Below are 27,180 nucleotides of genomic sequence, written 5' to 3'. Positions count from 1 at the left end.
TACATAATTTTTTTTTTCAAAATAATTAATTTTCTATGCCATTTCCATTTTAACACCAGGTTGTTTTTTTTTTTTTTCATTTCCAATTCTCTTTATATACAGAAGATCACTTCAGTATATAATTAGCAAAGACCTCATCAGTCTGCGCCCACACAGAAACGCAAAGTATAAAAATACTGTTTCAGTACCAGTCATAGCATCACTTGGCTTTAGACGACACATTAGGGACAGATCCCGCATGGGGTGTAAGTACACAGTGACTCCTGTTGCTGACTTAACAATTTGACACTCCTGTTCATGGCGTCAGTAATCTCCCTAGGCTCTAGTCATGAGTTGCCAGGGCTATGGAAGCCTTTAGAGTTCGCTGACTTTGGTCTTATTCAGATAGGGTCATAGTCAAAGTGGAGGTTCTCTCCTCCCTTCGGAGAAGGGTATCTCCTTCTTTGATGGCCCCGTTCTTTCCACTGGGATCTCACTCACAGAGATCATTCATTTAGGTCTTTTTTTTTTTTTTTCCCATGATATCTTGGCTTTCCATGCCTGCTATACTCTCATGGGCTCTTCATTTGTGAAAACATTCTTTTTTAAAAAAATCTTTTATGTCAGAAGTTTTAAATTTACAAAACAAAAATTATAAAGTAGTACAAAGAGTTCTCATAGACCCCACACCCAGCTTCCTCTATTAATAACATCTCATATTAGTATGATATATTTGTCACTATGAACAAAATGTGTAGCTTTCTTTATAATTATTTTGCTTGGGATATGTACAACTACTTCCATCTAGAATTTGAGAGCATTTGTTAGTTTTGGAAAATTCTCAGTGCTTCTTCCAATTTTTATTTTCCAAATCATTCTCTCGTCTATATCTGGAGACACGAGCAGGTGTTTTAGAGTGTTTCCATGTGTCCCACGGGCCCTGCGCTTCCTTCCTCCTGTTTCCTCTCCGTTCTATCTGGATGTCTTCTATTGACCTCTGCTCCAGCTCACGAATCTTCCTTTGCTGCCTCTGATCTAAAGTTGGATCCATTTATTGCATTTTGAGTTTCTGTGATTTCTCAGATCTAGGGTTGCCATTTAGTTTTTAAAAATATGTGTCATCTGTGTTACTTTTATGCTTTTCATGAGTATATTCATAATAGACATCCTAATATGTCTGCTTTATAATTCCAGTATCTGGGTCACGTGTGGGTATGGTTTTCATTTCATTTTCTTGGGTCATTTGGTTCCTCTCTCTGGACATGCCTGTTGCTTTTTCTTTTACTTTCTATTCCTAATTAGCTTTAAGTTTACAGAAGAGTTTCAAATATAAGAGAGTTTCTTTATTTCTTCTCCTGGATTATCCTAATAATGGCATTTTACATAAACATAGTACATTTATAAAAAACAGAAAGTGAACATTGATACAATACTAATTAACCAAATTACACACCTAATTTGAACATCTCTTCCAGGACTCAATCCCATATTGTGTGTGTATGTGTGTGTGTGTGTGTGTATAGTTGTGTGTCCTTAATCTCTTAGAATCTGTGAAATTCCTGCTTGTTTTTTTTTTTTTTATGAGTGTTAAATTTCGAAGGATATTGGTCAGTTATTTGTTAGAACTAGCTTAACTTCAGTTTGTCTAATGTTTTATCTTTTTCTTGGCAAGTATACAAGGTCATCTAGTACCATTCTTGGTATCTCTTACCAGGGCTTCATAATGTCAATAAATCTTATTAGTTATTCCTGATGTAATTTTTGGCCACTTGATTAAGGTGGTATCTTCCACCTGTCTTTACTGTAAGATTGCTCTTTTTGCTTTTTTAGTTAGCACATCACTTCCAGGACGTATTTGAACTGCAAAGGCCACATGGTTGTATATGAGGGAGCACCTGCAGATTCTGACCCACGGAGTTCCTGTTTGCCCTGGGGATGTCAGTCTCAGACTCTGCCTAGGAGTGGCTGTGAGTCCTGAGCTGGAGTGGTTTTCCACCTCCCCTCTCCCTCCTGTATTCCGCAGTGGGAAGTCCTCTGTACAGAAAGCTGTCCCTGTTCCCTTCCCGTGATGATTTCTGCCATCATGGCTCCACGGGTTTCACGTCTACTCCATGGGTAGAGCTCAGTGCTGTTGTCACTCAAATCATCCCAGCCTTGAACTTGAGGAGCTCCTTTAGGTTGGCTCCGGTGTCCTTTTGACAAGACCCCGCAGGTTCTGAGCAGTTCCTTGCTTTTGGGAGCACAAACATTCCAGGCTTAGCTTATCTTTTCCCCCTGCCCCCCTGCAAGAGCTCAACCACATCTCCCAGGAGTGCTGGCTCCTTTAATGGGAAAAGAGTTTGGGAGCCAAAGTCAGAGTGCTAGGCAGACTTGCTGCCTCTAGGCCCTTTCAATAAGAAGAGGTTGGAAATATATCATTTATTTTATTTATTCTATGTAATATTTATTTTATTGTTCTGTCTGTATATGTGTGGTCATCAAAAAAGTTCCTGGAGAATGTGTAGATTGGAAAACAGATGCATGGCCTTAAAAATTTTTGTTTGTACCAAAATAAACTGACCTCTTAATTCTATTTCCTGTGAACTTTTTGAAGTTCCTTCGGGCAGTCTAAAAACAAGAAATCCTAGTGAAAGCCCGGACTGAGATCCAGCACCATGGGGAGGGCTTAGCCTGCCCTTGTCTTCCTCATTTGTCACTTCTTTCTCTGACAGTGAAATATCTGCTTTTCATCAGCTACGATATAGTTACTTATTGGTTCAGTCCTAGGAGACACGCGGACCAGCTCTAGAATTGTCGGCCTGTACATCTGTGAGAAACAAACTCACTAGTGAGCTGCAGCCTTTGTGGACAGTTCTTTCTGTCTTTAGCCTTATAGGATCTGGCTAAAAATCCTGTTTTGCAGAGTTCCTTAGGTTAGCTTGTTCTCTGTCTGTGCCCTTCAGTGTGGCTGTTATTCATTGGTAGTACAGTCAGTTCTTTGTTGTCTTGCCCTGTGTTTCCTCTCTTTCTCTTTCTCAAAGGTTTAAACCTAGTTTTGATCACTTAAATAGAGACAACACTTGGGGATGGTGCTGCAACAAGATGAAATGAAACTAAGTCTCTCAAGGGTGTCATGGAGCTTAAGTTCCCTGCTGCTCATTTAAGAGAGAGAGGGAGGAAGAGAGGGTGGGTGGGAGGGAGAGAGAGAGTAAGTGAGTGAGCAAGAATGAATTAAACCCATTTGACACCACTGTATTTGGGGCAAGATAGCTTTGAACCTAAGTCATACACTGTCTATTTCAAGTGGATGCCATACATGCATTTCTGGCAATAATTGGGAGCTACTGATCAGCAGATTCTTAGGCCAGGGACAGTTTTGGGCCACACAGGTACTGATGAAGGCACAGTAGCAAACCAAGCATCAGTGAATAGATTACAACGATAATGAGCCAGTTAAAGTGTTTTCTCATCATGCTTTACGATCTCCAACTAAACTCTTTCCACTGTAAGCTGCATTTCTGCAACCAATATTCCATAATTTATAGTAGCTTGCCGCCCAGCCGTAGAGTGTTAATATTTTTCTCCAGCCAATGTAAAGCGAGCACTGAGAATTTAATGAAATAACCAGCTGGGTGACGCTGAATATATTCTTCTCAGTCCTCTGGATACAGATAGAAGGGAATAAAATGGGCCCATCCAGGGAATGAAAATGGGAAGACACCTGGCCGTGGTAATGAGAACCACACCAGTCTGGAGAAGGGAGAACGGTCCCAGAGGGCTGTGCGAAGGCCGCAGTGTCAGAACCTGAAACCTGGCCAAGGGGGACACCATGTGCACACGGTGTGTGCCATGGGCGAGAGTGGGGCCTGCTTGGAATGGCTCGGGAGATTTAGCTCAGCAGTAACTATGGTTGAGGGAATGAAAGGGTGACTGCCAAAGGAGGCAGGCAGGGAGGGGCAAAGGAAGATGGCAGTAGGGATGGAAGGAAAGGCGACAGTGGAGAAAAACGCAAGAATGTGCTACCCCGTGTCTGCTTCAGGCGTCCTAAAGCCCTCCAGGGGGGCTCCCTCTGCAGACGTGCAACACTCCCAAGGGGAGTCTGTGCAGGGGCTCAGCGACACGAGACACCCTCATCTCAAGGCCTGACCAGGCTTCTGGCAAGGATTTTTGTGAACTTGACCATTATGCAGAGCTCTGTCTCCTAGGCAGGCACCTCACTCGTTCAGGCAGGAAAAGGAGCCAAAGGAACAGGGAAGAAGCTTCGCTCCCAGGCCTGACTTGGGGGATCTGATGTTTTCCAATGGTGTGTGTGCTGTGTCACCATTTTCACCCATGGTGGCTAAACCTTGGGGGAGCTAAGGATGCCCACGGTATATTTTCTAGCTAGTGTATCAGTTAGAACAGGAGGTGGACCTGGAGAGCCACAGACCTCTCCAAATGGGGTCCACCCTGAGGTTGAACATGGGGACCCAGTTGGCCTTTGTATCCCTGGATTCTACATCCACAAATTCAACCAAATCTGTACTGAATCTGTACAGGCTTATTTTGCTTGGGGAGGTTTCCTAAACCCTACAGTATCACAGCCATGTGTATTATTAGCACTTGGGTTGTAGCAAGTATCCTAAGTATCTAGAGATCTAACGTAGGTGGAAGTTGTGAGTAGACTGTGTGCAAATACCATGCTGTTTTAAATAAGGGATTTGAGCACCGATGCATTTTGATATCCATGGCACCGGGGGCCTGGAATTAATCCCCCACAGGTACCAAGTATGACTGAGTTCTTCTGTGGCCTCCACCATACTCAGGTTTCCGAGTAAACTCTGTCTTTACAATCTTCTTTCCTTCCTGGAAAACTTAACTTTCGCTTTTAAAAAAAATATTTATTTATTTGAAAGAGTTACAGAGAGAGGGCGACACACACACACACACACAGATCTTCCATCTGCTGGTTCACTCCCCCAAATGGCCACAACAGCATTGAACCAGGCTGAAGTCACAAGCCGGGAGTTTCATCTAGGTTTCCCATGTGCGTGGCAGGAGCCCAGACACTTGGGCCATCTTCTGCTGCTTTTCCCAGGCTATTAGTAGGGAGCTAGATTGGAAGTGGAGCAGCTGAGACACAAACTGGCACCCATATGAGATGCTGGCATCACAGGCAGTGGCTTTATCCACTAGGGCATGACACCAGCCCCAACACTTCCACTTTTAAAAGAGGATTTATTTATTAGAAATGCAGAGTGACAGGGGAGGGAGGGAGGGAAGGAGGGACGGAGGGAGAGAGAGAGAGAGAGAGAGAGAGAGAGAATCTCCCTTCTGCTGGTTCACTTTCCAAATGCCCTAACAGCTGGGACTGGACCGGGCTGAATCTAGGAATCAGCCGTTGCATTTAGATCTCGCACATGAATGACAAGAACCCAAGTACTTGGGCCATCATGTGCTGCCTTCCCAGGTGCATTAGCAGGAAGCTAGATGGGAGGCAGAGGAGCCGGGACTTGCAGCAGCACTTGGATATGGGGTGCAGGCATCCCACGTGGCAGCCCAATCTGTGCACCACAGCACCCGCCTCCCCACAACCCTCTTAGCTTTTATAGTCTCCAGAGGACTTCAGTCAGTGCTCCCTGGCATGGGATTTTGTAAACTACAACAGTTTGTTTTATTTATTTATTTTATTTGACAGGCAGAGTGGATAGTGAGAGAGAGAGAGACAGAGAGAAAGATCTTCCTTTTTGCCGTTGGTTCACCCTCCAATGGCCGCTGCGTCCGGCGCATCTCGCTGATCTGCAGCCAGGAGCCAGGTGCTTCTCCTGGTCTCCCATGTGGGTGCAGGGCCCAAGGACTTGGGCCATCCTCCACTGCCTTCCCGGGCCACAGCAGAGAGCTGGCCTGGAAGAGGGGCAACCGGGATAGAATCTGGCGCCCCGACCGGGACTAGAACCCGGGGTGCTGGCGCCGCAAGGCGGAGGATTAGCTTGCTAAGCCACGGCGCCAGCCCAACTACAACAGTTTTAATAACGAATTTGTAACAGTTTATAGTGACTGAGAAGGGATGAGGCTGTAAAAACTCCATGGGCCAACATTTACAGGAAGGGTTCTCACGTTTTCTCTGAAGTCTAACGTGAACTCATGTTTTGTGGTGAAATAGTTTCTTGTTTGAATCATTTAGGGGTGTTTGGTCTGTTGGTGCTTTCAGAAACAGCACTGATGCAATGTAGAAGGGCCCCCCTTTTAAGCAGTCTTTAACACGCAGACGTCAAGAGCTTGTCTAGAGGACCACAGAAGATGATAAAAGAATGTACTACTCCCAAACTGTCAGAAGAGGAGGGGGAGATAATTAAAAGTACCCAGTTCAGGCAAAAGATCTGGGGAAAAGGAGAGGGCAGTTAATAGGTGGAGCATGCAGGAAACAGAGAGCTAGGTGTTATATTAAATATAACTGGATAAAAAGCTATAAGTACATTTTATAATTTATGATTTTATAAATAAATGTTATAAATATTTATAAATAAATAAGCTGTAAATATATTACATATAAATGGATAAAAGCTATACAGACATATTTTGCTCATTAATAATAAGAAAAAATCCAAGTATATGCAACTTATTCAGAGTCTTCTTGGGACCAGCATTGTGGCGTAGTGGACAAAGCTGCCACCTGTGACACTGGCATTCAACGTGGGTGCCAGTTCATGTCCCGGATGCTCCCCTTCTGATCCAGCTCCCTGCTAATGTGCCTGGGAAAATAGTAGAAGATGGCCCACGTGTTTGATCCCCTGTCATACATGTGGGATACCAGGAAGAAGTTCCTGGATCCTGGCTTTGGCCATTTGGGGAGTGAACCTGTGGATAGAAGATCTATCTCTCTGTCACTCCTTCTGTCTCTGTAACTCTGGCTTTCAAAATAAGTAAATAAGTCATTAAAAATAGTCATCTTAACTATAAATGATATATATTAAAGATTAAAATATGGGAAAATAAGGCCGGTGCCGTGGCTCACTTGGCTAATCCTCCCCCTGCAGAGCCAGCACCCTGGGTTCTAGTCCTGGTTGGGGTGCCGGTTCTGTCCCAGATGCTCCTCTTCCAGTCCAGCTCTCTGCTATGGCCCGGGAGTGCAGTGGAGGATGGCCCAAGTGCTTGGGCCCTGCACCCATATGGGAGACCAGGAGGAAGTACCTGGCTTCTGGCTTCGGATCGGCGCAGCGTGCCAGCCGTGGAGGCCATTTGTGGGGTGAACCAACAGAGGGAAGACCTTTCTCTCTGTCTCTCTCTCTCACTGTCTAACTCTGCCTGTCAAAAAAAATATGGAAAAATATATTACAGTAACAAAAGCAAATATAGCTATCTAACTCTGAGAAAAAATGGACTTCAACATGATATATTATCAGAGATAAACAGATATTATATGATGATAAAAAATAACAGATTTGATTCTAATTTATATGCAAGAAATAAAATAACCTCTCAGAGAATTAAGCATAAAATCAATAATAATAAATAAACATTATAGGAAAATTCTCAAAATGTTTGAAAATTAAATAATACATTTCTGAGTAACTCACAGATAAAGAAGTAATTACAGTAAAATCTTATATAGTAAATTGAAATAAGTGATGAAAATGTGACATAGCAGTCTTCTAAAACTCAGGTAAAACTGTGCTTCAAGGGATATACATAGTTTAGAAATGCATATGTTTTAGGGGAAAAAAGGCTAAAAGTGGATGTCTGAGCACCCACCTCAAATAGCTAAGAAAAGAACAGAAAATTTATTCTGGTAAAAGTAGAAAGCAATGATAAAGGTAAAATCCTCAAAGGAATAAGAAATGTATTTATAATAGATAAAAATCAATAAAATGAAATGTTGGTTCTTTGAAAAGATCAATCCCTACCGATAAATGACCCCTTGCTAATTCTGGTATAGAAAGTAAGAGAGGTGAGAGATTACCAAAATCAGGAATGAAGAGGGCGGCACTTATACAGAAAAAGTTCAAGCATTAAAAAAAAAAATTCTATACAAAATCTTTCAGAGAGTTGAAAAGTAAGTAGTATTTCCAGTTCACTTCATGAGGTCAACAAATCTTGATAACGAAACCTGAGAAAAAACAAAGAGAAGAAAATCAGGGGCTCATTTCTTCCAAAAACATAGATTTCCAAGATCTCCAACAAAATAGAAAATGACTCCAGCAACAAATAAAAAAGATAATTCTTCATGATCATTTTGGCTTTCCTCCAGGAATACAAGGCTGGTTTAACATTGAAAATCTATGTAACTTCTGACATCATGAGAAGTGAGGAAGACACTCAAGTGATCATTCCAATAGCTTCAGGCCAATTATCAGATAGAATAAACCTTTGTTCTTGATTAAAGTTTCAGAAAATTAAGAACTAAAGGAAACTATTAAAATATGATAGAGTAATTTAACAAAAACCCCTATCTTCCCCTTAGTGTGGGAATATTGAAATATTTCTATGTGAGGCCACAGATGAGACAGGAGATTTGCTGTCAATAGCTTCTCTTCAACATGGCACACCTTGTAGGTGTGCACAGGTGGTAAACCTCAGGAAGGCTAAGCTCTTTGAAGGGAGGAAGCTCAAAGCTTGCAGCTTTTCCCACGCATTGTACTTCCTCCCAGGCATGAAGACTGACAGGAAGCCTTGGGACACACCACAGCGACCAGGCGGGAGAGGCAGGTGAGCAGATGCTACCTCAAAGAGCTGAGAACACTCCCGAAGAACCTGAGTGTGCATGAGAGGCGTAACGTATCCAAGTCTAATGATTCAAGGTAGGAATCCTTCACCAGGTTCTAAGAGGTATTGTTGCTTATTCTGCTGGATTTCCTGGCCAAGGTGCTCTGCAGAGTCATGGGTGAGAGGGGAATTGCAAGTGGTAGAGAGGGCTAATGAGCATGTGTAACCAAGCAGGCTGCAGTTTGGGATGCATTAAGGGGAAGCAAGGGTATTGGTGGCTGGAAGAAGATAAGAGAGAGGACTTGGGAAAATATGGAAGAGAGCTCAGAGGGTTGGCACTGTTTTTGGGTCAGGAAAGAGATGAAAGATTTGGGAACCAGCCAAAATGAGTAGAATCTTCACGGGAGAGGTGAACACAGGGAATTTTTAGAAAGAGCACTCTAGTGAACACATAATTTTACTCTCAAGGCTGAGAGATTTCTTTCTGGGAAAGTAAAAATGCACACTTTTGTTCAAGCTGTTCAAGCTAACTATAGAAGGTCCTCTAATTAAGGTTGCCAAGCAGAATATAGGGTTAAATTTCAATTTTAGATCAACAATGACTTTTTTTTAGTATGAGTACCTCCAAATATTGCATGGGACATATTTATAATAAGATAACTATTAGTTATTTATCTGAAACTTGTTTACCTGGGCATTCCGTACCCTTACTTGTTAAATCTTGCAACCCTATATAGAATACAGATGTAAGCTTTAAAAAAGTGTATGCATCAGGGTGGGTGGGCATTTTGCCTAACCATTAAGATGTTGGTTAGGACACCTGTGCCCCACCTCGGGGTGCCTGGGTCTGATACCCAGCTCCAGCACCAGCTTTCCAATGCAGACCCGAAGGGGCAGCAGGTGATGGCTCAAGTAATTGGGCTCCTGCCCTCCCCTCCTCAGGAGACCTAGGTTGGACTCCCACATCCCAGTTTCAGCATGCAACAGCCATGGCTGTTGTGAACATTGGAGGAGTGAACCCGTAGATGGAAGCTCCCTGTCTGTTTTGATAAAATTTCCTTCTACAGATGGTCCCTGAATTAGGATGGTTCTACTTGTAATTTTCAGCTTTATGAGGATGCAAAAGCAATATGCTTCCAGTAGAAACTTTATTTTGAAGTTTGAACTTCAGTCTTGTCCTGACTAGTGATTTGCAACATGCCCATTTGGTGTTGGGCAGCAGTGGTGTGCACCACAGGATCCAGGGTATAGAGTAGATCCTGTGTTACCAGTGAATTTTTTTTTTTATATTGTGTTTTGTGTTTTTCCACCCCATTCATTTCCACCCCATCTGTGTACATGCATGAGATGTTCAGCACTGTGTTATAAATTAGGCTTTGTGTGAGATGGATTTTGCCCAACTGTTGGCTAATGTAAGTGTTCTGAGCATGTTCAAAGTAGACTAGGCTAATCCATGATGTTCAGTGGTTTGGGTATATTCGATGCATTTTTGATTTATGATATTTCAATGTATGATGGAATTATCAGGGTGTGACTCAAGAGCAAATTGAGGGGTATCTGTCATTCACTGGCCAATGTTCCAGTGAACTCTTAAATGCAGAGTTTGGGTTATTATAAACTGTTGAGTAGAGAGAGTTTCCTCGGTTGTAGGACATCAAGTGTGATGAGACAGGAGACTTTGAAACTGGGATGGAGCGTGAGTTTGTGAGAGCTCTGAGAAGCTGGGTATGGAACAGGGGAGCTGGGCTCCTTGGAGCAGCCAACACAAGCTTTAGAGTACTGGTTTTGAGTTATTCTAAATTTTGATCCATAGGAAAAATCAGACTCCCTTTTACTGCTTTTCTCCCTGCTGGATCTCATTAATTGTGACCCGTTTTCCACCACAGCACACACTTAAAAGGAAACATGCTATTTTCTTGCTCAAGCCAAAATTACTGGAAAGTCATTCCCTATCATTTTCACACTTACATGGGGTATGGAAGAAGCTTCTTGATGACTGGTTTCAATTCTGCCTTCTTTTCATTACGTTGTTTCTCTTGCCTGAATATATTTCCTGCCTATATTTAATTTTTCTTATTTCTGTCCATTTCCTTCTTAGTAAACCATGGTTGCCCTCTCTTGACACGTGACCACGTTCTCTCTAGCAGATTCTATTTAAATATATATTGCCAATCTTTTGCAACTTTAATATTTCTTTGTAAACCAATTTTCAATGTTCCTTAAAGACCTCTAGGGGAGCACATTTAACATGTCCAATGCAGCTTATTATGTGTTGACCATGCATTAAATTGAACTGTGGGTTCTGTGTAGATCACATTCTCTCTCTTCCCACACCTTCATAGAGAATATAAAACTCCATTCATAAACATGACTTAAAACACATATCAGGCAAAATGCTTAAAAGATTGTTTGCTTTGTATGAGTATATCTCCATGGAAGAAGTCCAAATAAACAGCCTAAGGAGTCCATGTCACCAGTGAAAAGAATTTATTCAACATTCACTGCATGGAAAATGCTCAAAAGATGTGTGCTGTTTATAGAGAGTGGCTGTAAGCTGTGTGGTCCATAGAAAGCTGAGAGCTCGTGGCATACTCCCTAAGACCCCCTGAGAAAGCTTCCAGTTCACCCAGCCACCGTGTCCCAGTTTGATAACCACGAGCCCTGGGTAGATAACACTGCAGAAATGCAGACATGCTGGCCCTCGCACTCCCTCCGAATAAGCACAGAGGTGACATGTTAAGGTAGCTTCATTTTCCAAGGGAGCAAAAAGGGTTAATGGCTTTTGCACAGGGTCTCAGCTGATGGGTTAAACAAAACAGAAACCTTAAGTCAAATTTCACCACCTTCATCTGAATCACTGGGCAATCCAAATGATTTGTGGGCAAAGCAGCAGTTTGATTATGTGACAATGAAGTACACACAGCAGCTACAAAAACTAACAAGGGTTTCCAGTGACAGCTAATTTAGGCCAATCTTGAGTAGCAGGAGCTAGATAACAGATATTATTTGTAAATAAGTAATGGGCCAAAACTTTTAACATCTTCTTCCCTATTTTCTTTCTTTCTTTCTTTCTTTTTTTTTATTTGACAGAGTTAGTGAGAGAGAGAGACAGAGAGAAAGGTCTTCCTTCCATTGATTCACCCCCGAAATGGCTGCCAGGGCCAGAACTATGCTGATCCAAAGCCAGGAGCCCGGTGCTTCCTCCTGGTCTCCCATGTGGGTGCAGGAGCCCAAGCACTTGGGCCATCCTCCACTGCCCTCCCAGGCCACAGCAGAGAGCTGGACTGGAAGAGGAGCAACCAGGACTAGAACCTGGCACCCATATGGGATGCCAGCGCCTCAGGTGGAGGATTAACCAAGTGAGCCACGGCACCAGCCCCCTTCTTTTCTTAATTAGAATTAATTTCTGGCTCCTTGAGACTCATGGTAGCCCTTAAAATCTGGTTGTGGCACAGTTACCAGGAGGCCCTACCAGACAGCAAAACTTACTGTAAAGCCAGGGTAATTGAGAAGGTCTGGTTTTGGTGCAAGTAAAGATGTACTGATCACCTCCACAGAGCAGAGGGCCCAGCAATATTCCAAATGCATGGGACAGCTGGATACCAGGATGAGATGAATTGCAGGTGACTAAGACGGGGCGGGGGGGAGTGGGGGGAGGGAGTGTGACTTTCACTAAGCATGTTGATTAAGATAATGGATCATCGTTATTTGAAAAATGCTGTTTTACCTATACATTTATTCTATTGCCATATGAGGTTGTCCATATTTATTGAAGAGAATATATTTATGAACTTGATAAAAAGGTTAGATCTTTCAAGGAACACACAAAGAAGGGCTGGCATTGTGGCATGGCAGGTTGAGGCCCTGTCCAACATAGCAGCATTCCATATGGGTGCCAGTTTGAGTCCCAGCTGCTCCACTTCCGATCTGGCTCCCTGCTAATGTGTCTGGCAGAGCAGCAGAGATGACCTGAGTGCTTGGGCTCCTGCTATCCACATGAGAGAAAAAGATGGAGTTTCTGGCGCCTTGTTCCTGGCTTCAGTTTGACCTAGCCCTGGCTGTTGTGGCCATTTAGGGGAGTGAACCAGCAGATGGAAGACCTCTTTCACCCTGTATTGCCTTCTCTCTTTCACTCTGTCTTTCAAATAAATAGATAAATCTTCAAAAACAAAATACACAAAGGAAAGTTTGATACTTCTGATTATCTCAAAGCTGAGCATTTCTGTTTACCAAAAGTCACCATTAAAAAGAGTGAAAAGGACTGACACACAGTGGGACAAAATATTTGACCACACATAATTAGCAAGAGATTAAGCATCCAGTATTTATAGTGAACTATGATAAATCAAAAAAAAAAGAGTAAAGGAAGTAAGTCAATAGACAGTATTTCATTGAAGGGAAAATGTGCATGGAAACGTTAACTGTGGAAAGATTCTCACCAGGAATCAGGGAAATACAAACAGAGCTACCCTAGGGTTTGTTTTATATCTGCTTAATTGGCATCAAGTGCACAACGTGTCTGACAACAACAGTACTGATGAAACTCTGCTTCAGCAAAAGCTCTCATGCCCTCCTACTGGCTTTATAAACCCATGCAGTTACCGTGGATTAAAATGTTAAACACTTGAACATGTCATAATTCAGAAATTCCACTCAAAATTACACCGTCCGGAGAAGCTCTTAGACACATGTTCCTGGAGACACACACAAGTTCAGTCGGAACAGAACTGCTCATAATAGCAAAAACAGAACAGTGTACACGTTAAGGAGCAGGAAGACAAATACATAAACCATGGTATATAGCTAATAAAGCACGTTGTGGAGCCATGGAGGTGAATGGCCTGGTGCAGCATCTCCATGCGTGATCGAAGGGCTCAGGGAAGACTTTCAGGAACATGACAATGACAACACGTGGGAGACTCCATGTCTACAACATGAAGCCATTTCTATAAAACTCAAATTACAAGGGGAAACAGAGCCATACATTACCCAGGGCTATACACATACTGGATTATACTATTTTTAAAAAACAGCAAGAGAGTTATAAACACAAGATGCTAACAGTGGTTTCCTTCAGGTAGGAGGTGGAGCACCCAGGAGGATATTGTGATCCCCTGGTTTTTGGGTTGAGTGGTGAGGTCATTTTATGATTATGGCTCAAAGCTGATGTATGCTCCATAGCTTCTCTTTCATGCACCAGGCATTTTGTCATCATTGTCATCATCATCATCAAAGAACCCTACAGGTTTCAGAGGTATGGTCTCCACTTCCCTCTTCTTTTGAGATGAGCCCTACCCAGACTCACTCTCCTGCCACTCCTTTTTCCAGAGGAACCTCTTCAGGTCCTGTTTCTGGAACCCCCTCAGTCCTTTCTCCCCTGTGCCACTTGTTGGATCTGGGACCAGACAGTCTTCACTGGCTTGGGAATTCTCATGCCCACTCAAGCTGGCCATACCCAGCTGGGTCACATCTCAAGTCTGGCTGGCCTGGGAGAGGCGATTACACAGGGGACTCCAGGTGTGGCAACTACAGAGCCAGAGGAGCATGAGGAGGGAGACCAGGGGAGCATTGCTTGATGCTCAGGTAGGGGGAAGCCAAAATGACTTACCAGAAGTTTACTTATTGATGTAGTAAATCCTTAGAGCTACTCTAAGAGTGGAGACCGTACCAGTATTTAGCTCAGGTTTGGGCGGATTCTGGGCTCATAGGGACAAGATCAATTAAATTTTATTGTCACATATTACACTGACTGCACTTGAATTCATGGTGCCAGGATTCTGTGAATTATTTAAGCAGCAGAACCAGTTAAAATTTTTATCACCTGCTCCCACGCCGAATCTGAGACACAGTCATCCTACACTGAGTAATTGGTACCGTTCTTTACCCTTCTCCATATCCACAGCATCCACCATGGGACTCTGCAGTTCTTCGCACTAGAGGTAGAGTGGACATCCCAGTTCCTTGTCTTGCGTTCAGGCATATGACTTGCTTTGGCCAATGACTATTAGCAGGTGTGATGGAAATGGACACCTCTACTGTGTGAGGTCTCAGCAAGCGATGGCCTGCTGGCCCCAGAAAAATGAGAATTCTGTAGAGCAGATCTGGTCTGAACTTCCAGCCTGGAACCAAACCCAAGTGAGTCCAAAGCAAAAGCTGCTCCAGCCAATCAGCAAGTGCACTTGATAAACTGAATTCTTATTATTGCATACTCCTGGGTTTTGGTGGTTAGCATGGTGTTACTTTGACCCCAGTGACTGATACAGAGGACCAGGGATCCCACAGGGACACTTGGCAGTGATGGAAGTTTTCACCAGTGCACCATTGTCATCCCTCATCCTCGTCAGTATTAGGAAAGGGTGATTGCTGAGAGCTTTGAGGCAGTCTCTGAACTTGACTCCTGGCTCTCTTCATAACAGCTGTGTAACCTTCACAGGTTACTGCTTTAAACCTTAGATTTCTTATCTGCTTACTGTGTCTATTTCTTAGATTCTCAGAACACAATGCCCTAAAGGCCCTGAGAAGTGCCACAGTTAAAGAAAGCTCTAAATTCCTTTCATCTGATTTTCTCCACAGTTGTTTACCCCAAATGCTTTCCTCTGTAGAGAGTCATTCCTGTCTCCTGGGGCTCACAGCACTTGGGGCTTGCTGGGGTCTGAACACTGAGCAACGAGGTCAGTGCCCTTCATGGCAGCAGGCTTTGCCCGCATCTCAACTGTTCCCTTCCTAAGAGAACTGTGCTGCTTTCCCCCGTCATTGTTTGCTTAATAGGATAGCAATCAGCAAAGCCTGAAGTTAGTCTTCCATTTTTTTTTTATTTGACAGGCAGAGTTAGACAGTGAGAGAGAGAGACAGAGAGAAAGGTCTTCCCTCTGTTGGTTCACTCCCCTAATGGCCACTACGGCCGGCGTGCTGCGCTGATTCGAAGCCAGGAGCCAGGTGCTTCCACCTGGTCTCCCATGCGGGTGCAGGGCCCAAGCACTTGGGCCATCCTCCACTGCACCCCCAGGCCATAGCAGAGAGCTGGACTGGAAGAGGAGCAACCAGGACTAGAACCCGGCACCCATATGGGTTGCCAGCGCCGCAGGCAGAGGATTAACCAAGTGAGCCATGTTTTCCAATTGTAAGCACGAAGCCTTTGGATAGTTTCTGTTATAGGACATAGGCCTTGATCCATTTAAAAGAGGGACATTAAAATAAAAATTACACTGTCTACAAGATCACCAAATTTCCTTCATTTTTTTCATGTCAGTTCACAGTGCTCCAAAATCAAAACATTTTAGCTCTTGCCAAAGAACCAGATTCACATTTTCATCTGCCTGATGAATGTTTTCACCGGCACCGAAAACTCAAAATGTCCAAAATTAAGCCAGTTGTGGAGTGAAATGATTTCTCTTACATGTTCAGTGTGGTTACTGACAGCAGCACTCTTGCTGGGACCTGTCCTTAATATCAGTCACCTCATTTTACTTCCTTTATGACCCTCAAGGTCAGCGGATGGGAGATTTTTTATGTGAAGGGCTGATAGCAGAGATTGTAGGTTTTCTGGGGTCCTAGGGTCGCTATTGTGACTTACCTCATGTCTGCAGTGACAGCTGGACAGCAGCCATAGAGAAAATCTATACAAACAGGCATGACAGCATTCCAGTAGGATTGGTTTTACAAAAACAGGCTCATGGGATTTTGACAGAGGGCTGCAATTGGCCAACCTGTATGCTGGGCCAGCCTTCTTTATCTCCACAACTAGAACTTGCATTTGTTTAGGGAGTTACAGTACTCTGTATGTGTGTGTGTGTGTGTGCGAGTGTGTGGCTGTGTGTGTTTGTGCTTTCTAAGCTCTCAGTGGGTATTCACTTAGTTAGCAGAGGGAGAAACTGAGGTCTGGAGGGGTTAAGTGACTTCCCAAAGTCCTTCAGATAGTGAGTGGTAGAGACAGGATTCAAGTTGAAGTTTTCCAGGGCACAGCTTGGTCTGTGCGGTCTGTCTATTCAAAGCTTTCAATGGGTCTTGAGTTCTCAGCTGAGTAGAGGCTCCTTATCCAGCCTCAGGTCCTCCACAGCGCAGTCACAGCTGCCTTTCCAAGCTCCACTATCTGGCTGTGTTGTTGGAATCCTTCCTAGCACCCAAGAACGACTTCATGCACCACCTCTCCTGTGAAGAATTTCCAGACCCACCCAGCTGTCATGGTTGAGTTCCCTGGGAAGTGACTTTTTGAGTTAGAGTTTAGCATTCAGGATATTTGTTAAGGAGCCCTTGGGGCAACTCCCACAAAGGGGAGGAGAAGAAAGTAACAGCTGCAGTGAATGGATTCAGCCAACAAGTGGGGAGGATCTGGGACCAGGATGGTCCCTAGGTGGTGTCCTGAGTGAGTCAGGGTAATCAAGCCTTGTACTCCCACACCAGCAAGTCGAGTGGAGGTGGATTTCTTGGGAAGGGTCATGCTCTTGGGCCAGTGGCTCTCTGCAGGTGGAATGGTCCCTGAAGGAGTTGATGGCTAAAGGTCTTGTGTCACCAGCACTCAAGGCAGCTGGGAGAAGTCAGCTTTGGATGACAGTTTCGTGTCTACTTGTATTTCCTTATTTCCACAGCTTTATTACCCCTTTCTTTGTGAGCTCCATATGGGGTGTGATATGGAAAGAGCATAGGCTGCAGGGACTGAGAGAATCCCTGTGAATCTCGGCTGTGTGAGTTCAGGAAGGTTTAAGCCAGCAAGGCTTCTGCTTCCTGCTGTGTGAAACCATTGTACCCCTTCCCAGGTGCATTGCAAGAATGGCAGAGAGTGATGAATACAAACTGACTGACTCATCAGAATGCTGCAAAAATATTCCTCTCCTCCCTCCTAAGGAAAGGACTCATTTTGGTGTCCCCCAAGCAGGTGTCATAGTTCACAAACATGTGAATTACTTGATACATCTTTGTTAGGTTGTTCCCGAAAGCATCCTTGAGCTCATTCCTGGTACTGATGTGAAAAACTCACCCATAGGAATCCATGTGGGCTCTAACCCAGAGACTTTGGAAAGAGAAAAAGTGGAAGAGTGAAGGAAGGGGTTGGAAGGGAGAAGGTAAAGGGTTGTTTAAGGTTTGTTTGTATGGGTTTGAGGGTCTGTATATGCAGGAAACTGTTGGGTCCACGGGATAAACACTTCCTGAATATCTCTCGTGGAAAATTCATGGCTGAAAAGCAATCTGTTTCAGGAGCCATGGGAAGGCAGCAGAATCCCAGACATTGGAGCGAGGTCTTTGTTCTCATCACTGGTGGTGCTAATGACAGTTCTGGCCCTCTCCTTGGGGCTGTCATCTCTTCGGTAGCAAACAGCAGTAAATGTCATCTCTGAAAGCCACCCAGTTTGACAACAAATGATTTAAGCGCTGAGGGTGACAAGAAGACTATATTTTATTGAACTGTTGGGCAGGCTTTGAGGACTTACTTGCTGGCATTTGATATTAGATGGGCCAAAATGCCTACAGGAGTGATGGGAAGTGTTAGCCTGGGTTTATGTTGTTTTTAAAATCTCAACTGGAGCTAATTGCTACATGAAAAAGAAAATAATTTTAGACATTTCATGTTCTTCTAAATGTAAAGTCAGTTATTCCTGAGAATGATATCTTCCTAGTCTCAATTAGAAGCTAATGATGTGTCTTAGACACCATCACTCACAAATTTCCAGTTCTTGATTTATTGGAAAAATTCATGGTTTCATTGAATAATTATTCCACTGAATTTTCCAAAAAAGTGAAGCTCACTAACACACAGGGACTCTTTCCTTTTTCATTCTTTTTTAAAGTTTTATTTTTTTATTTGAAAGGCAGTATTACTGGGTGAGGTTGCGGGACGAATAGAGGGAGAGAGAGATAGAGATTTTCATCTGCTGGTTCACCCCCCCGGTAGGTACAATGGCTAGGGCTGAGCCTAGCCAAAGCCAGGAGCCTGGAACTCCATCCAGGTCTCCAACATGGGTGTCAAGGAACCAAGGGCTTGGGCTATCACCTGCTGCTTACCCAGGTATATTAGCAGGAATTGGGTTGAAGCAAGTAGCCAGGACTTGAACCAGCACTTAGATGGGATGCCTACATTGCAAACTGTGGCTTAACCCACTGTGCCACAACACAGCCCCCAGTGTGTCCTTGCCTATTGCTGTTGTTGCCTTGACTGTAAAGCCAGACCACACATTTAGGCATGCTGTGAACTGCATGGAGGGGCCCAGCCCAGCCAGGGAGGCAGGTGAGGACTGAAATCCAATCTGTGTTCAGAACTCAGCTCTGGCTGCATCCACCACCAGTGGGAGGTTTTACTCAACCCTCAGGTGCTTTCATTGATGGTAAACCATTTTCATAATTCCATTTCTCTGTAGTACGCATCACATTTCAAAAAAGCTCCAAGAAAAATAGATACCCATGGAGAAGGGGAGACAAGGGAGATTTGTGTGTGTGTGTGTGTGTGTGTGTGTGTGGTTATAAAGGAGCAACATGAGGGATTCTTGTGCTATGGGGACTGTTCCAAATCTTGGCTGTGTTGGATACACAAATCTACTCATGTGATAAAATTGCATGGAATCTAAATACACACACACACACACATGCATGGATACGAATATAACATGAAAATAGAAGACTGAAGTAGTACATTAGTGTTAACAATCTAGTTGAGATATTGTCCTGTGTTTCTTGCCAAATGTTACCATTGAGGCTAACTGGATACAGGGCATATGGGATCGCTATTATTTCTTACAACTGTATGTGAATTTTCAATAATCTTAAAATTTAAAAAGGTTGCACTTAAATACAAGGAGATGCTCCAGGCTCTATACCAAGTTATGCCTCTTACTGGGTGGTCCCCTTCCTTTTGAAGGCAAACCCTCAGCTTTCTCAGCCGGTGGGAAAAGCTGAATGTCTGACCCTATTTTATTAATAATAGCATGACTTGGCCAGGAAGAGAGGGACATGATTCTTAATCACAGTCTCAGTGTGTTACAAGGACCTTATCACAAAGATTTCCTCCATTGACATTTAAGAGAGAATATAAATATGGGTGTGTGTGTTTTAAGTAAGTCCCAAGAGGCAGAAGCTAGAGATTACAAATCTTCGGAAGTGTTTTAATCGTCTGTCAAATTCAGTTGACAATGTTTTATCAATTATGGAAGCTATTTCCATAATGATAAAATTAATGGTTTAGGAGGAGATGGAGGGTTTTTTTTTTTTTTTCCTGACATATAAGCACAGAAGTCATCCCAGGGGCTTTGCAGATAAATCAACCCGGTGTTCCCTCGGCTAATGAAGAGAACCCATTTCAAGAGCATTCCAGAAGCATCATTAGCGGGAAGGAAGTAATGAAGCATGGGGAAAGGGTCCAGGGGGCCAGATAACAGGCAGTCCAGATTAGATGTTAAAAATGGCTCCGACGGAGCCAAACATCACAGCACACCCAGGCCGCAGCAGGGAGATGTCGGGGATGCTGGTTTTCTTGTTCTCTCCAACTTCAACTTGGATAACGGACTTCAGGAGAAAGAGAGAGAGATGCCCCCAAATAGGAAAGGGGAGGAAGATGTATCAACAAGATACATTTATTTTGGTGCAAAATTTTTTGATACATATGAGGGATCTTCAGGAAGTTCATAGGAGATGCATGTTACGAAAAACTGTTTATGGGTTTTGGATATTTTGCATCAAAAATGTATCTATTAATTCCATTTGCCCTGCATTTTTGAAGTCCCCTTGAGTATTGTCTTTTCTCCTCTTCTGTGCTCTTCCACAACTCTGCACTCAACTAGCTACCATTTCCCGACTGTCCTCCTGTTGCCCTTTATGCCCGACTGCCAGCAGTGCCTCTGTCTTTTCCTGACTGTGACACTCACCCAAGACAGCCAGCTTGGCCTGATCTGGGATCAGGTGCCCCATGACATACACACCTTTCTCAGGGCTGCTCCCTCAGACTTTTTCAGTTTCCCAGTGCAGAACACGAGTTAACCATCAGCAACCCTGGCCAAGGTGCTACCTGATGGACTTAAAGACTTAGCCCTCCAGAAGTTTCAATGTAAAATATTGAATGGTTTTCAAGCTGTCAGACCAACAGGTATGCTTCTCAAGTGAGTGCAGAAGAGATTTTGGTATGGGGGAGGGGATTGTCTCTGATTAGCACACTTAAATCATGTCCCTGACGGGGTCTCTGCATTATCAGAGCATTGAACCTGACTAGCAGCGTCCTTGGCAGTCCTAGGCCAAACTCCTACTTGATGGAATTCATGGCCGTTGATAGCTCTTTGGGTCTTTTCTGGAAGATCTGCCTGTAGAAGAGGGTGTAGAATACACCACCCCCAATACAAGTGTGCTGTAACTGGCCGGTGACAGGGAATCCCGTTGCCCACTTTCTGTCTCTCCTCAGAGATGCTGTGAATGTTTGCCTTTTTCTAAGCAGGAGGCTGCACATCTGGACACATCAGGCAGCACACAGTTCATGCTAGTGTGGCTTTTGACAAATTCAGCTACTCATTCCTACAGGCTGGTGAGAACCATTGTGATAATGCTGAGGACAGGGCCGGCGCTGTGGCGTAGTGGGTCTATCCACTGCCTGCAGTGCTGGAATCCCATATGGGCACTGTGTTTGAGTCCCAGCTGCTCCACTTCTGATCCAGCTCTCTGCTATGCCCTGGGAAAGCAGTGGAAGACAGCCCAAGTGCTTGGGCTCCTGCACCTGCATGGGAGACCTGGAAGAAACTCCCGGCTCCTGGCTTTGGATCGGCACAGTTCTGGCCATGGCAGCCATCTGGGGAGTGAACCAGTGGATGGAAGACCTCTCTCTCTCTTTCTCTCTCTGTCTCTCTCTCTGCCTCTGCCTCTCTGTAACTCTGCCTTTCAAATAAATTAATAAATCTTTAAAAAATAATGGTGAGGACAAAACAAGTATCAGAACCACTGTTGTTTATTATTGTCCTACATGCTGCTAACACAAACTCAGTCAAACAAAAAGAAATAATATTGCCAGCTTCTGCATTTTGGTGGGGTTTTATTTATGTATTTATTTATTTGACAGGTAGAGTTATAGACAGTGACAGAGAGAGACAGAAAGATCTTCCTTCCGTTGGTTCACTCCCCAAATGGCCGCTACTGCTGGTGCTGCGTCAATCCGAAGCCAGGAGCCAGGTGCTTCCTCCTGGTGTCCCATACAGGTGCAAGAGCCCAAGCACCTGAGCCATCCTCCACTGTCTTCCCGGGCCACAGCAGAGAGCTGGACTGGATGAGGAGCAGCCGGGACTGGAACCTGGCGTCCATATGGGATGCTGGCACCACAGGCGGAGGATTAACCAAGTGAGCCACGGCGCCAGCCCCCAGCTTTGAATTTTGATTGGACAAAGGGAATCCTTTAAAACCCCGGAGGGCTATTATAAGATCTAGTTTATAAGCACTAGCTGTTAAATTAGAAATAAAAACTTAATAATCTAGACAAACATAGACACAAGAGTGCAATTGGGAAAAGCAGTAGAATCTTCTCATGGTCTTTCTGCTGCTGATGGCATGTGTTGTGTGGTTAATGATCATTAGTTATGAAGTTGCTGGTGGGAAGTAGCTCTTCTGACTTCCATTTGTTGAACCTAAGAGTTGGTTATTTCAACAATAGTTTCTGTCCTAAGACCTCCTAGCAACTCCAACCAATATTGGTTAAGTCTTCACAATGATACCTTGTACTAGTGCCTATTCCCTTGACCATATATTTAATTGGTCCTATTGAAAGCACAGTGTTTTGAGATTAAGGGCTTTTAATAAGATCTGGAGTCACAGCTAAACCTAGGGCAATGATGGCTAACGATCAGCACCCGTGCCCTTTCTGAGAAACTCACACAAACACTGAGAGAGGATGCCCGTCAGTTAAATCATAGGTTTCCACATGGGTGCGTTCAGATGAGGATTTTGTTTCCATGTAAAATGAGTGAATATGCAGAAGACATCAGCGTGTATAGGTGGGACTTTGTGGTGGACATGCCCTCATTTCTGGCTTCTCTCTCCTATTGGCACCCCGCTTTCTCCAGGGAATTAATAGAGTCTTAGGGGATGCCTCCTGGGCTGATCTGTGATATAAGAATCCCATTGACTTACGTTGGCTAGAAGAGGTTTCTTTAACTTTTTAATGGATGTACACTTCATGAAAAATAAATAAAAGAAACAAATAAATAGTGATCAGGATTTTAGATACATTTACTATGAATCTTATGAATATTAAATATAACATATGAATATTTTTCTGTATTTTAGGTTGATCCAAGGGAAAGGAAACTTTCCATTTAGACAACTTCTGCTTCTTCCAAGTTATCTTCCTCTCAGCAATGACATTCTTTAGTTCTTTCTCTTTAAGTAGCAAACAGGAAAAGACCATAGGCCATCGCCACGGATGAGGTGGCAATAAATGGGTTAATGTTTGTGCTTCACGTTCAATGTCTAGGATGGAGAGCGCTCTGATAGGACAGCAGATTACTGTTGCCGACTGTTCACTGGAGTATGAAGGGGAGAAAAATCAATAGCCACTAACTTGCCTGCTCCATATTGTCTCCTAAATCCCTATGTAGTCTGACCTGAGTTATTTCACTCTGTAAAACTGGGAGTCATGAACAAAAAAGCTGGTATAAAGAATGACCTTCTAATGTTTTAAAAGACTGCTTCCTATGCACCCTCCTCTGTTGTCTGCTCGTTCAGCTCTGTGTGTGCAGCCTCTTGCTGACAAGCCAGGGGTGTCTCTGGGTTCTCCTGGCACTATCCGTGTAGGGGCTGTGTGGCCTGGTGTGAGGTGGATCCAGCTTTGATGGGGCCCTGCTGCTCTCCTCCCACCCCTGCGCACACAAGTGCACCTCCTCCCCCGGCTCCTAAGTTAATGAGCCACTTCCTCTCCGTGGTATTTGTTCAGGATCTGTAGAATGTTAGATGGTGATGGTGCATTCAAGATCATTGAGGGGCAGGTGTTTGACTTAGTGGTGACGATACCAATGAAGGTGCCTATGTCCCATATCAGAGGTTCTGTATTTCACAGCTGCCTCTGACTCCGGATGCCTTTGTGTCAGGTACGTGGTTTCCTGCCACCTCTCTGGGGTACCTGGATTAAATTCCTAGCTTCTGGCTTTGAACCTGGCCCAGTCCTGGCTGTTTCATTCATTTGAGGTTGAATCAGTGTATAGGAACTTTCTATACCTGTCTGTTTGTCTATCTGTCTTCGTCTGTTTCTCTATATGCCTCTGTGTATAAAATAAATAAAAAACATTTTTAAAAAATAATTGGGGGCTGGTGCCGTGGCTCACTAGGTTAATCCTCCGCCTGCGGCACCGGCACCCCGGGTTCTAGTCCTGGTTGGGGTGCAGGGTTCTGTCCCGGTTGCTCCTCTTCCAGTCCAGCTCTCTGCTGTGGCCTGGGAGTGCAGTGGAGGATGGCCCAGGTGCTTGGACCCTGCACCTGCTTGGGAACAGAAGGAGGCACCTGGCTCCTGGCTTTGGATCCATACAGTGCCGGCCATAGCGGCCACTTGGGGGGTGAACCAACAGAAAAGGAAGACCTTTCTGTCTCTCTCTCTCTCTCTCACTGTCTAACTCTGCCTGTCCAAAATAAATAAATAAATAAATAAATAAATAAATAAATAATTGGGTTTAGCCCTGTGACATTCTGGAGGAGGAGCAGAGGCCAAGAGAGGTTGTAGCCAGTCCAAGATAACACCATTGGTTTTGGGGTAGGACAGCAGACTAGATCTTTAATTCTAGACATGCCTTTAATTCTTTTATGGAAGCAGCTGAACAACTTGCACGTAAATAATTCGGAGGCATGTTATGGTGGTGGGTGCTTTATCTGTTAGAACCAAATATCTTCTTATGACTAGACACAACACCGTCTGATAGAACACGAGGACGTCAATGTCAGCACTGTCAGTTCGCTAATGGGCACTTGCAATGTGGCTAGTGTGAATGAGAAATCGAATGTTCTTTTTTTTTTTTTTTTTTTTGGACAGGCAGAGTTAGACAGTGAGAGAGAGAGACAGAGAGAAGGGTCTTCCTTTTCTGTTCACCCCTCAATGGCCGGCGCGGCCGGCGCACCGCGCTGATCCGCAGCCAGGAGCCAGGAGCTTCTCCTGGTCTCCCATGCGGGTGCAGGGCCCAAGCACTTGGGCCATCTTCCACTGCACTCCTGGGCCACAGCAGAGATCTGGACAGGAAGAGGAGCAACCGGGACAGAATCCGGCGCCCCGACCGGGACTAGAACCGGGGTGCTGGCGCTGCAGGCGGAGGATTAACCTAGTGAACCGCGGCGCCGGCCCGAATGTTCTTTAATGTTGTTCAAGTACAGAAAATTCCTGGCTACCCTTCACCCAGATTCTGATTTAAACATCGTCCAGAACCCCATTCCATTTGCCAAAACAAAGAAATTCACTATTGTCAGCTGACCTGGTGTGGGACAACTAGTTAGTTTACGTTTAGGCAGGCTGGAACTCTTGTATGCCTGAAAAACATGCGGTCTCTTTAACTGTCAATTTGATATGCCTACCTTCCCGGGATGCAACTGTTGCATCCAGGACCCAGGTGCAATTTAAGATGCCATGCCATTTGCATATCCAATTGGGGGTCATACCCTTCCTTTTAAAAAGAGGTGGAACATGGGAGAGAGCTCTCTTCCCATTGTGGACCTTGCTTAGAGGTACTACTTCCGTTTTGAATCTCTTTCCACTGTAGAACACACCAGGAGGTATGGCTCTCATTTGCATCCTTTTCCCCATGGACTGGTCTCGGACTGGCCTCTGCCACGGTCCTCTTTCCCCATTCTTGGACCAACATTCCAATTACAGGTACCGTTTTTGGTTTTTCCTTTCTTTGGTTTATGGGCGACTCTTTGGCCCGCTCATGTTGACTGTTTCTCTGTGGGGGGGGCCCGCACTCACGCATGGATGTGTGTTTATTCCCTCGCTTCTAAATAAAGTCTGTTCCTATTTGTGCACAATACCCGTCTCCACTTAGTATTTCTATCTCTGCGGGAGGCAAGAACCTGGATTAAGCAACTGATGTAGTCACTGCCCACATCGGACCTACACACTTCATTCAGATCTCACTATTTATTGTACTTCCTAGATAGGATTTTGTTTTCTTTCCAGGATCCCATCCAGGGTCTCACATTGTGCTTCGTCATTGCATCTCCTTAGTCTCAAAGAATTGAATATTTCATTGGCTTTAATTTGAACTCCTGTGGTCACACGTGGCTGGTGGCTACTAAAGGAACAGTGTGGCTGTGGACTGTACAAGGTACGTTCACAGTCCACTGCCTTCCTTAATTCTGATCACAACCCCACGAGAGGCAACTGTTACTTTCAGCTTGCAGAGGAGAAATGTGAGGTCCTGGGCTGTGACTTATGCTTGTCACATCACAAGTGAGCGCTAAAGTGGCTGAAAGCTTCCAGGGCTTTCTGACCCCTGGCTGCATGCATTTTCCACCCTAGCGCAGCTGCTTCCCCAGTGACACGTGTGACTTGGAACTCGCAGGAGACTCCGCGGCAACATTTATTACTAAGATATGTGGAAAAATCTATATGTCTGAGGACATCTTTTCAAAAGCAAACAGCCCTTTAGAGTGGAAAAGGTCTCACTACTCTGGCAGAACAGCCCCTCCCCTCGCTGACCTCAGATCGATGCTGGATCCAAGGCCCCTGTGTGGGGACCTCTCCTGTATTTACACTCTCTCCCTAAGTGAGCTCATTCTATTCTGTGCCTTTAAATAACATTTATCAACTGATGGGACCCAAATTTATATTTCTGGGCCTAACCTTAAGCTGGAACCCCACCTGCTTCCCTCCTAGGGTCACGTGCCTGACTACCAGGCATTGCAAACATTATGGCTCTTGATACCACTCCCTCCCCCATGCTTCTGGTCCAATGGCACCATTACTCTCCTGTCGTTTAAGCTGAAGACTGACAAGTGTTCTTGATTCCTGCCTCTCATTCTCACTTGCAACATCCAAGTCAAATGCAAGTGCTGTTTCTGCAAAATGCAAGGAGCATCAAAAAAGTCCACAGAAGATGTGGATTATGAAAAGTATGTACAGATTTCACACTTCTTTGCACCAAAAAACACTTAATTCCATTTTCTTTTTTTTAAAGATTTTATTTTATTCGTTTGAAAGACAGAGTTACACAGAGAGAAGGAGAGACAGAGAGGTCTTCCATCTGTTGGCTCACTCCCCGATTGGCTGCCATGGCTGGGGCTGCACCAGGCTGAACCAGGAGCCAGGAGCTCCATCTGGATCTCCTATGTGGGTGCAGACACCCAAGCACTTGGGCCATCCCTCACTGCTTTCCCAGGCACATTAGCAGGGCGCTGCATTGGAAGTGGAGCAGTTGAGTGCCCATATGGGATGCTGACAGTGAAAGTGGCCACTACACCACAACACCCACCCCCTTTTCTTTTTCTTTTTAATATTTTATTTTATTTATTTGAAAGGCAGAGTTACGGGGGGTGGGGGGGAGGGAAAGACAGAAAGAGGTATTGAATTCCATTTTCAATGACTTTCAAATCCCCTTCTTGTATCCATGA

The sequence above is a fragment of the Lepus europaeus genome, chromosome 20 (genome assembly GCF_033115175.1).
Source record: "Lepus europaeus isolate LE1 chromosome 20, mLepTim1.pri, whole genome shotgun sequence".
In the NCBI taxonomy this organism is placed as follows: Eukaryota; Metazoa; Chordata; class Mammalia; order Lagomorpha; family Leporidae; genus Lepus; species Lepus europaeus.
The sequence above is the reverse complement of the archived record's forward strand: the minus strand, read 5'-3'. Positions refer to the sequence as shown.